General features: G+C 49.5%; 1 long non-coding RNA gene across 1 annotated transcript; it reads left to right on the forward strand.

The window, feature by feature from the left end:
• The first annotated feature begins 10,117 nt into the window (after positions 1-10,117).
• Positions 10,118-11,650, forward strand: LOC138844893 (uncharacterized). Its single transcript, XR_011381315.2, has 2 exons — positions 10,118-10,857; positions 11,295-11,650. It is a non-coding gene; the product is annotated as an uncharacterized LOC138844893 (long non-coding RNA).
• The last annotated feature ends 347 nt before the right edge of the window (positions 11,651-11,997 follow it).

An 11,997-nucleotide genomic window follows, 5' to 3' on the forward strand; every position in this document is an offset into this window, starting at 1 on the left:
AACCACATTTCATTTCCAGGACAGATTCCTCCCCTTTGCTTCTTCTTAGGAAGGCTTCTACCATAACTTTAACCCTGTCAGTAAGAAATAATTTTAATTATAAGCCAAAGGCCTCTACTCCAGATGAAAGATCTCTCTCTCTCTCTCTTCCCCTCTCTTAGCCTGACTTTCAAATAAGTAAACTAAATAAGTACATAAAAAAGCTTTATATAAAATGAGTGGTTCATTTGAACAGAGGAGTGATATATATATGTCCAGAAGTACCAGAGGGAAACTGGCTTTGGGCCCCCTCAAGGAGTGAGCAGAGAGTTTTTCTCAGCTGAAGCAAAAGGAGGACGTGTCTGAGAGGGCACAGCCAGGGGACTGCCCCTTTGTTGTGCTTCCTGGTGCGGTCCCAGGCTATGCAGGTACTCAGCAGGTGGGCTGTTTGTTATCCTCTAAGGTTGGATTTTAAATTCTTGTAGAAGTTAAAAGAAAGGGCTCTATTTAAATATTTGTAGAAGTCCATTTAAAAGAAATGGCTCCAAGTTAAGTGTTATTTGATATGCTAATGGGTAACTCAAAACATTTTCCTCTTTGGGACAGGCCCCATAGAGATGCCAAACCTATGCTGTGCATTGGTGAGAAAAAGGCTTCCTGAGAACTCTGCAGAAGAGGGGTTTCAGGTAGAAAAATGGAATTCAAAATAACCATTCATGTTTCTTCGAAATTCCATTAGAATGTTAGGATAGGTATTCTAGTATGCATGGCTCAAGGTCTGTGTGATTGTGATATGAATCACATTGACTATAGATTGCTTTGGGTAGTATTGCAGTCTTGAAAGATTTAAGTCTTCTAATACATTAGCATGACATGTCCTTATATTTATTTTGTATTTATTTCATTTCCTTCACTAATGTTTTGGAATTTGAGGAGTGTGAGTCTTGGCTCAATGATAAATTTATACATAAATACAATATTACTTGTTGTGAGCATAGTAATGGCACTAAGGCTGTGTTGGTTCCAATAAGAATTTTATTATGGAGTGGGGAAGTCAGACATTCTAATTCACACAACACACTGGGCAAACTGACCACCCAAGGTTCCCAAAGTACCTCTGATACTCCTCACAAGGTGTCTTAGCCACGGGGGCATCCGCATGGGTGGTGCCCCTGAAGGGTTAAAAAGTTAAAAGCCGCTCCCCCCCCACCTCCTCTGGTGAACTTTCCTGACCTCGTTAGACTTGCTCTGCATAGCCATTCTCTATAAAGTTAATTAGTCAGTAAATTACCCCAATGTGAACGTAACCTTAGTTTCACCTAAGTAAGATAGAAGAAGTCACCGTATATCTCTTTGCCTCCTGGAACCCTGACCCCACCATGTGTCCCTTATCGCCATTCAGCTGCATTCCTAGGTATCATCAAGGCAGTTCCTGCAATCTTGTTATGTTTGTTGTGTGGCCCTCCCTTTTGGCAATAGGAGGCTTTTTGATACTCCCTGTATAGGCCATATGGTTCTTTGAGGTCTAATCAGGCCCTTACTTGATATCCTGTACTCCCTGTATTCATAAATCAACTGGTTGTAAAATCACTTAACTTGTATCAATTGTTTACTCTATACCTCTGTCTGATCTATGCAATCATTGATTTTCTTTGTTTAAACGTGTATAAAAACCCCAACCCAAGACTATTTGGGGCCGCTCACCTGTACTGGGACGGGGGCCCCGACATGTCGGATCATCAATAAACCTTACCCTTTGTTAATTGCATGAGAGAAGGTCTCTTGGAGCGTTTTTGGGGTGGCAAGAGCAATCCAACTGTAACACCCCCAAGCCAAAGAATGAAAGGGCGAGTAGAGTCTCGGCTTCAGGTGAGCAGGGCTTCAATGTCAGATGAGCTCAGAGCTGGCACCAGGCAAGCAGACCTCAGCATTGGGTCAGCTCAGATTCTCAGCATCGGGCAGGCACTGAGAGAACTCTCTTGTTCTGAGTGCAGTGGGTTAACCTGGAGCTGTTGCTCTGCTGCTCTCAGAAGAGTCTGCTCAGAGTCTCCCTGGGCCTCTTCAGTCTGCAGTTTGTATACACTTTTGTTGGTCACCATAGGGCCGAAAAGGTCCTGAGGAAGGTGTGTGTGGGCCATGGGTGGTTCTTATCCAGTCCATGCACATCTCCTGCAGTCAGCTTAGCTGTTGCTTATTGCTAATAGTATGGTGAGGCTGTGTAATCTCTGCTCCTTACATGTAAGTGAGACAAGTGTGAGTATGCCTGCATTTATGAGTGTGGTTGTGCATGTGTGTGTTTGTATTTGTGTGCACACAGAATGCTTCTATGGGTATGTGAGGGTGTCTTATGCTTACATGTGTGAGTGTGTGACTGTAGTGAATGTGGCTGTGTGTGTGTGAATGTAGTGTGTCTGCATGTGAAGGTGTGGATGAATGCATGTGAGTGTGCATATGTTTGGTCTCATGGGCTGCTGGGCCTAGCACTGCCCTCAGCACCTGCTAACTGCCTCCCACCCACAGTGGGCCCAGCACAGGGACCACATTGTTGGGGTGACCAGGATCACCCTTGGAGCCATGGAGTTGGAGTCTGGCTCTGCCATGCGGCCAGGCTGTGGGTGCAGATGGCCACGCTGGAGGATGATATGGAGAAGGAGCATGAGGGCCAGTTGAGTGAGTGGAGCCAGCCCCCGTGTGCTTCCACCTTCCCCAGAGATGGGGTGGGTGCTGTCCTCCAGGGGCTGGTGCAGGCCCCCTCTCTGCTCATCCCACCCGTGTACCCTGCACCCTGCCAGACCCCTCCCTGGGGCAGTCCTGCCCAGCTAACCCCTTCACCTGTCTGTCAGAGATATGCACAGAGGAAGCGGATGCCCTGGGTTTCCCGAGAGCCTTAGCTTTGTGGCTTTTGTTTAGTGGATGTGTGCTCCAGGGCTGCCTGGAGGCCAGACATGACCTTAGTCACCTGGGTGGGGCTGGACTGATCCTTGCCCACAGCAGTGCTTACCCCTGGCTGAATGGCAGATGAGCAGAGGGAGGCCCAGGTGGGACTCACCCCAGGTATCCTGGCAGGCAGGCCACAAACTTCCCACTGTGGCCCAGTGCAGTAACAGGGACTCTGGCTGTGGGGGTTTGGAGACAATATCCTTGCAAGGAGGCTGCTCACAGCCCTGAGCCCTTCTGCCCACAGGTTCCCTGATCCCACCCTGGGGGCAGCTGGACAGCACCCTTGTTGCTGTGTCCATCTTTAACCTGCTGAGTGGCCTCATCTACCTTCTGTTCAAGCTGTCACCCAGGTAAGTAGGTAGTGTGTATGTATGTGTGCATGTGTGTGTATGGTGAGTCTGGCATCAAGGGTCACCCCTTCCCACCTCTCACTGGCTGATCCTGTATTAGGTAGGGTTTTCAAGTCTCTACCCTGGGCCAGTGGTGAGGAGTTCCTATGTCACTGGGAAAGAGAGGGGAAGTGGTTCTGTGGCAAGGCCCAAAGATGGTGTTTGATTGACCCTGCCCAGTCAAGGTGTGACTCAGTCCCCTGTCTCTGGGGAACTGGCTGGCTTGCTCATTTTTTCACACGTTCTATGAAAATGCAGTTTTGGGTTCTAGTGTGCACAGACCCTTGTTCTCAGCCCTAATGGATGCATCAGAATGAGACAAGAGTCCTCCTTGGGTAAGCCATCAAGTCTCATGAGCAGGTGTCAAGTTACTGGGGACTCAGGGCCCATGTCCTAAGTGGGTCCTGGAGAAGACTGGCCAGGGTTGAGTGTAACAGAGCACAAGAGGCAGTGGACAGATAGGGAGAGGGTGTGGGAGAAGGGGTGCTTGGTGGGGCCAGGCCTGGGAGCCAAGGAGAGCCCTGGGAGCATTCCCCTTGGGAGTAGCCCGTACTTGGGTCCCATTGGTTCTGCCTCCTTCTGGCCTCAGGGTAAAGAGAAGCTTCCTTCAGGATGTGGCCATCACAGCTGTGTTCTTCCAGCCCCTCTACAATGTGCAGAATGGGAACTTCAGGGTATGTGTGGGCCCCGCTGCAGGTGTGGGGTACAGGTATGGCTCAGCTGGGGTGCACCCTTGGGGGAGGTCGGAGGCAAGTATGGGAGCCTTTTTCAGAGCTTTGAGCATTTATATATGTATACATATTTATATTAATAGTGGCTTTAGATTTTACACACTGTCTCAACTGGACAGAGAACATTAGCTTCATTTTCCCTTGCTGATTTCTTTCTTGTTCTTCTGTCCTTAGTCCCATTGTTATTATTATTATTATTTTTTTTTTGACAGGCAGAGTGGACAGTGAGAGAGAGAGAGAGAGACAGAGAGAAAGGTCTTCCTTTGCCGTTGGTTCACCCCCCAATGGCTGCTGCAGCCGGTGCACTGTGCTGATCCGAAGGCAGGAGCCAGGTGCTTCTCCTGGTCTCCCATGGGGTGCAGGGCCCAAGGACTTGGGCCATCCTCCACTGCACTCCCGGGCCACAGCAGAGAGCTGGCCTGGAAGAGGAGCAACCGGACAGAATCCGGCGCCCTGACTGGGACTAGAACCTGGTGTGCTGGTGCTGCAGGCGGAAGATTAGCCTAGTGAGCCGCGGCGCTGGCCCTGTCCCATTATTTTCATGACTCATCTCTGTTCTGCTGTTCCCTACAGAGACGTGCTTGCTGCAAGGTGCAAACACTGGGGACGATCTTGTCCCTCCTCCTCTTCCCCTCTCCCTCCCTTTTTTTCTTAAAGGTTTATTTATTTATTTGAAAGGCTGAGTTAGAGGCAGAGGGAGAGAGACAGAGAGGTCTTTTATCCACTGGTTCACTCTCCAAATGGCTACAATGGCTGGAGTTGTGCCGATCCAAAGCCAAGAGCCAGGAGCTTCTTTTGGGTCTCCCTCATGGGTGCAGGGGCCCAAACACTTGGGCCATCTTCTGCTGCTTTCCCAGGCCATTGCAGGGACCTGGATTGGAAGTGGAGCAGCTGGGATTTGAACCTGCACCTATATGGGATGTCGGCACTGCAAGTGGCAACTTTACCTGCTAGGCCATAGCACCGGCCCCTTGTCCCTTCTTACCTCCTCCCTGTCCTCCTCCAAATGGGTCTGTAAGAAGGGCCTCTGGGCTTGTGCTGCCCTTGGGGCTCTGGCTGGCCCCTGAGCTTCTGCTGTCATGGCCACTGCATAGCCCCTGGTCCCTTCTGGTCCCCCCCAGGTAGTTCTATGGCCTCAAGGCCCACAAGTAGATTCTGCATTTCCTCCTGTGCAGGGCCTGTTGGACTCCCACAGGCCACACACAGTCATTAGCAACAGAGTGGGAGACGTCAGACCGTGTGCACCAAGCACTGTTCCCCTCTTGGGCTGAGATGAAGGCTCCATTGGGCACTCTCTGCTCTGCCTTCTCAGGTTCCTCACTGAGGACAAAGGAAAGGAAGTGGCCTGGACATTTCCCCAGGATCTGGGCCATGCTGACCCTGCTCTTCCCCAGGATTCCCTGCACCCTGTGTGGAAACAGATGTCTCCTTCCACTGTGTTTCCAGAAAATCCTTTCTCTCTTAATGGGAAGTCTAGGTTTCAAGACTTTGTCCAACAAAGGCAACGTGGAGCTTAAAACTGAGGATTGGTCCACAGTGCAGGGCAGTGAGCCAAGGCTGAGCAGGGTGAGACTGTGAGTGGCCTGTGGCCTGTGTCACTCAGCTGCAGGAACCTGGGCTTCTCTACAGAGCTGTGGCACTTGCCAGGGTTTAGTCAGACCTTCAGGGCTGGCCTGCTGTGGACTGGCTTTCCCAGGAGCAGTGCAGTGAGTAGGGGTGGGGTACTGGGAGCGTCTGTGGACTGGCTTTCCCAGGAGCAGTGCAGTGAGGAGGGGTGGGGTACTGGGAGCGTCTGTGGACTGGCTTTCCCAGGAGCAGTGCAGTGAGGAGGGGTGGGGTACTGGGAGCGTCTGTGGACTGGCTTTCCCAGGAGCAGTGCAGTGCCCACAATTCCAGTCTCCAGAAAGTCCAAGACCAAGGCTCTAAGAGGCTTGATCCTAGTGAGGGCCCACTCTTCATGGATGGTGCATTTAGCTATGTCTTATATTCTACAGTGAGTGTTCCATACATTTGTAACAGGTTCTTTGTCACAGTCCATCCCTGAGTGCTCTCACATCTAAAGTAATTTACACTGTACCTTCTCTTTTTGTTCTCTACACATGATCTATCACACAGAAGTTTTACTTTTATGAAGTCCACAGTTTCAATTTTTTACTCTGGGAATTGGATTTTGATGTTGTGTGTTGTAGATTACTCAAGCTTTAGGGCCAATATTGTGTTGCAGTGGGTTAAGCCATTGCCTGTGATGTTGGCATCACATATGAGTGCCTATTTGAGTGCCAACTGTTGCACTTACAATTCAGCTCACTGATAGTGCACCTGGAAGAGCAGCTAAAGATGTCCCAAGTGCTTAAGCTCCTGTCACCCATGTGGGAGACCTGGATGGAGTTAGAGACTCCTGCCTTTGGCCTAATCTATTTTGAGCTGTTGTGACCAATTGGGGAGTGGAGAAGCAGATGGCAGAACTCTTCCTTTCTCTCTCTCTCTCTCTGTAATTCTGCCTTAATAAATACATTTTAAAAATCATCCAAGAACCATGTAGATTTTATTTCTTTTTTGTCCTATGATTTTCAGACTTTGCATTCAAAACTGTAGCCTATGACTTAGTTTGAATTAATTTTCAGGAAGGTTTTAAAGCTTGTTTTCTTTTTATAAAGATGTATTTATTTGAAAGGCAGAGCTACAGAGGAGGAAAGACAGAGAGATCGATCTTAAATCCACTGGTTCACTTCCCCAATGGCCACAATTGCCAGGGCTGGGCTAGGCCAAAGCCGGGAGCCAGGAGCTTGTTCTAGGTCTCCTACGTGGGGTCAGGGGACCAAGTAATTGGGTTATCTTTTGCATTTCCAAAACTGACATTGAGTAGTCTTGAATACGGGGCTAAATATCCTTCATTTCCTAGGAAAGCCAGGAGGGGGCGCGCATCGCACATGTCCTGTGCCAAGTCTTAGCAGCCATGGGAGGGTGCACAAACCCACTTTTTCTGACTGACCACAGCCATTGAGGTTGTGAGAAGTGTACCAGCTCCCCAGCAAGGATGAAATCTCAGATCTGCACCCTGAAATCATGAATAAAAAGCCAGGAGCCTCCTTCTGGTCTCCCACATAGTATAGGACCCAAGCACTTGGGCCACCTTCTGCTGCTTTTCCCAGGCCACTAGCAGGAAGCTAGATTGGAAGTGGAGCAACTGAGACTCCAGCAGGTGCTATGTGGGATGCTGGTGATGCCAGCAGCGACTTTACCTGCTAAGCCACAATGTCAGCTCCCCTTTTTTTCTGTCTTATTTCATCTATTCTATGATTTTAAACAGTTGTCATCTTTGCTGGGAATTTGATTGGGATTCCACTGAATCTGCAGGTCACATTGGAAGGGATTGTCATGTCTTAACAATGATCACTGTTCTGCTCCTTCATGAGGAATAACTCTGTACTTATTTATATTCCTTCTGATTTTCCTCCAACAGTGTTTCTTCTTTTAAGATTCATTTTTTTTACTTGAAGAGCAGATTTATGGAGAGAGAGAAGGAGAGACAGAGATCTTCCACCTGCTGGTTCACTCCCCTAATGTCCCCAGCAGCCAGGGCTGGCAAGCCTGGAGTTTCTTCTGGGTTACCCACATGGATTTCAGGGGCTCAAGCACTTGGGCCATCTTCTGCTGCCTTCCCAGGTGCATTATCCAGAATTCAAAATGCAGCTTGTGTGGGATGCTGGCACTGTAGGTAGTTGCTTGGCCTCCTGAGCCAGAGTACTGACCTCTCCCTATCATGTCTCAAGGTTTCTGAGTGCATGTGTGTATATATTTTGTTACATTTATACCTTAGGACTTCAATTTTATGGTGCTATTGAAAATTCCAATTGCATAGTGTCAGGGACCCACCATTAGAGTAATCTACAGCTTCAGTGAGACCATGGTGGGCGGGCATGGTTGCCACTTTATTGTGATACTGAGCAATCTGTAGTGGCCTTTGAGGACCCCAGATGCCGGCAGAGGGCACATGACTCCACTCTGCCTGAGACTGCCATGTGAGTTGAAACTCCTTGGCCATGCTACACCTAGAGCCTCCTTCCCCTGGGGACCCTGAGAGCCTCCTTCCCCTGGAAGAACCTTGAGAGTCTCTGACTGCCAGTTCACTCTCCAGATGGCCATAACAGCTGGACATGGGCTGATCCAAAGCCAGGATCCAGGAGCCTCTTTCCCCTGGAGAATCTCCTTCCCCCAGGGTCTATGGACTTCACTCACCTCCAGAGTGATTGAGGCAAGCAGTGTCTCCCGCCAACTGCAGTCAGTGTTTCCACACATCTGAGACACAGATTCCTTGTCATCTTTTGCATTCCATACTCTGATGCTCCCATATTCTATATAATTTAAGTAGATTGTCATTTACTCCTTTTTAAAAAATAGTTACTTGAAAGGGGATGGGGAGAGAGAGCAAGAGCTTCTACCTTCTGGTTTATTCCCCAAATGGCTGCAATGGTCAGTACTAGGCCCCATGAATGCAAGGGTCCCAAGTACTTGAGGCAACTTCCACTGCTTTCCCAGGCACATTAGCAAGCAGCTGGTTAGGAAGTGGATCAGCCTGGACTCAAACTTGCACCTGAATGGGATGCTGGTGTTACAGGTGGTGGCTTTATCCACTCCACCACAGTGCCAGCCCCTGATATGCACTTTTTTTTTTTTTAAGAGAAATGACAGAATGGGTTCCCACCTGCCAATTAACTCCAGAAATTTCTGCAACAGGCTCTAGATGGTAGGGAGCCAGGAACTCAATCCAGTTTTCTCATGTGGGTACCAGGAACCGAATAGTTTGATGCCTTCAGTTGATGTCACTCAGGATCTGTGTTAGCAGGAAGCTGGAGTCAGGAGCCAGAGCCCAGAATCAAACCCAGGCACTCAGATGTGGAACTTGGGCATCTTAACCACTCGACCAAATGCCTGCCCCGAGTGCATACTCTTCACCAGTGTCTGCTCTGTCGGTGCCTGCTCCATTTCTGCACCCTCTTTGTTCTCTGAACAGGGCCTTGCACAGAAGAAAATTTAATTTTATAAAGTCCATGTTCACAACTTTTTTCTTTTGTCAATTGAATTGAGGTTAGAACTCCCTAACAAATCTAAGACCACATAGATTCTGGTATACATTTTTCTAGAATTTCTGTATTTCTGTATTTCAATTTTTAGCGTGTGGACTATTTTTACTTGATTTTTGTTTAAGAATTACACACTCATATTTATAACATCCCATATAGTTTGCAAATAATTCACAAATAATTGCTGCATCACGAATGTAAAACAAGACATGGGGCAGTGCACCCCTTGTCAGTGCGAATTTCCTATGCAGAGGCCTTTGCTGATCTGAGTACAACCCTGAATTTGTTCCATTTCCCAGAAAAGCTAGGACGGGGCATGCTGAGTGTTATACGCAGTCATGGCGGCCACGAGCGGGCGCACAAACCCGCTTCTCCTGACCGACTTTATCCTCAGAGTATGGGAGACAGGGTCCTCTGACGCAAGACACCCACGGGGTCCTGTGGGATATGGAGTCTGAGGAGAGACACCTGCGAGGCATTACGGGAGATGAGGTCATCTGACGTGTGACACGCCCGGGGACCTATGGGATATGGAGTCTGAAGGGGTCATCTGGGCCCGCGGGGTCATCTCATGTCCGACACCCCAGAGCCTTTCTGGAGATGGAGTATGTTGAGGCTTGTTGCTCGCTGGGCTCTGGGAGTTGGATTCTGAGGTGGGTGCCAGTGCGGATCCAGAAAGTGAAGACTGAGATGGGACACCCACAGGGCTCTGGGAGATGCGGTTCTCTGCTGTGTGACGCCCCTGTGGCCCTCTGGGAGATGGAGGCTGAGACAGGACCTTGCTGGGCATTCTGGGCGACGCAGTCCTCTGACGCGCGGCGCCAGAGGGACCTCTGGGAGATGGAGTCTGAGGTGAGCACCTGCAAAGTGTTCCGGGAGAAGCGGTCCTCTGACGTGAGCATCCTGCTAGGACCTCTGGGAGATGGAGTCTGAGGCAGGCGTTCACGGGACCCTGGAAAATAGAGTCTGAGATGAGCGCCCGTGAGGTGTTCTGGACAACGCCTTTGAGGCTTGTCGCTTGCTGGTCTCTGGGTGATGGAGTTTGTGGGGCACAGGGAAACAGACTCCGAGGAGGCATCGAGGGGGTCTCTGGGAGATGGGGTGCTCATAGACAGGCTCCTTCCGGTCCGCTGTGAGACGGAGTCCTCTGAGGCTGGATGCCCATGGGGTTCGGAGAGGTGGAGTCTGAGGCGGTCGCCCGCGGGGCGTTGTGGGAGATACTGTCCTCTGATGCATGACGCCCACGGGGTCTTCTGGGAGATGGAGTCCTTTGAGGCTTGTCACTTGCTGGGCTCTGGGAGGAGTCTGAGGCGGTCGCCCACGCATTGTGGGTGATGAGGTCCTTTGAGGTGCGACACCCCCAGGGGCCTCTGGGAGATGGAGTCCTCTGAGGCTGCTGCTGGCTGGGCTCTGGAAGATGGAATCTGAGGCGGGCGGCAGGACTAGGCCAGCCGGAGCCACAACCCTGCCTGGGGGTTTTGGTTCATGCCTGGGGCACTCGCAGTTCCATGACGGCGCAGAACCCGCGGTGTCCGAGCCTTGTGAGTGGCCTGGGCGGAGCACATGGCTCAGGTTTCCTGTTCTGCCGTGTGTGAGGCCTGCCCCCTTGGCTGCGTGTGAGATTAACTCGGCTGAAGGTCAGCTAACTGAGCCTAGGCCCCACGGTCAGGGCGACCTCTCTAAGGCTTTCCTCCGCTAATCCCCCTCTGCTGTCTTGTTATTTTAATGTTGCAAGTAAGTAAACATGCAGGCTTTGGCTTAACTTGCTGCACCACAATGCCAGTCCCCAAATAACCTCTTCATAACATCACTTTGGGGGTTGGACTTCAACAACGAATTGGGGGGAGACCAAAACATTCAGCAAATTGTTTTTCTGAGTTCTGTGAACATCATAGCAATGATCGAACCTGAGTAGGGAGCGATGTGACCCCTCAGTCTGTGGCCATCTCAGAGAGGAGGCTGTGTGACCTGGGGACCTGCTGCTTGTGACGGAGGGAGAGATGTGATGGGCGTCTGAAGTGGGAGAGGCAGTCATGTGCTGCTGTGCCTTTAACTGACCCCTGGGTGGTGTCTGGAGACCTGGGGACTCCCGACGTGAGAAGTCTCCTCCTGCTTTTGGTGTTGAGGGTCCAGTGTGGGGCACAGAGAAACAACCTCTGTTCTTCTTGCAGACGTGTGATGAGTGCACCGTGGAAGGAGTACCCAGTTCAGTCCCACATCACTCTGCTTGTTGGAGGAGTCCTATTACTGGAAGTCTGAACGAATTTACCTGGTGGTTGCTGTCTGGAAATATTTTTCAAAGGAACGTTTTAAACACAGAGAATGCAGGGTGTAGATGTTGGATTGTACAGCGATGCTTGTTTCACTTCAGGAGAAACACTGAAGCTTTTTCCACAGTGGCTGTGCCATTGTCTCCTGCCAGCAGCAAGGAGACGTCCTGTTGTTCCTCACCCTCCAGCAACTGCTGTTTTGTTCTTGTCTTGTAGTCTAGCAGCTCTAATAAAAATTTTCATTGGTCTGGTGTCCATTTATTTGCCCATTTTTTTTTTCCCATTTTTAATTGAGTTGTTTGTGGTTATTTCTTATTTTTAGGACTCTCTGTGTATTTTAAATAGACATTCTTTGTCAGATGTGTTTTGTTAATATTTTCCTCCAGCTTGTCTTTTTGTTCTATGCACATAATGAGTTACAGGTAGAAAATTTAATTCTGTGAAGTCCATAATAGTAATTTTTTTCTTTCAGTAACTCTTTTTGTGTTGTGTGTTAAAAGTCATTACCAAATGCAAGGGCACTTTCAATTCTCGAATGTTTACAGTTTGCATTTCAAATTTGAATGTATACACTGATTTGAGTGACTTTTTGTATGTGTTCTAC

The sequence above is a fragment of the Oryctolagus cuniculus genome, chromosome 13 (genome assembly GCF_051225735.1).
Source record: "Oryctolagus cuniculus isolate XC-2025 breed Fujian yellow rabbit chromosome 13, ASM5122573v1, whole genome shotgun sequence".
NCBI lineage: Eukaryota > Metazoa > Chordata > Mammalia > Lagomorpha > Leporidae > Oryctolagus > Oryctolagus cuniculus.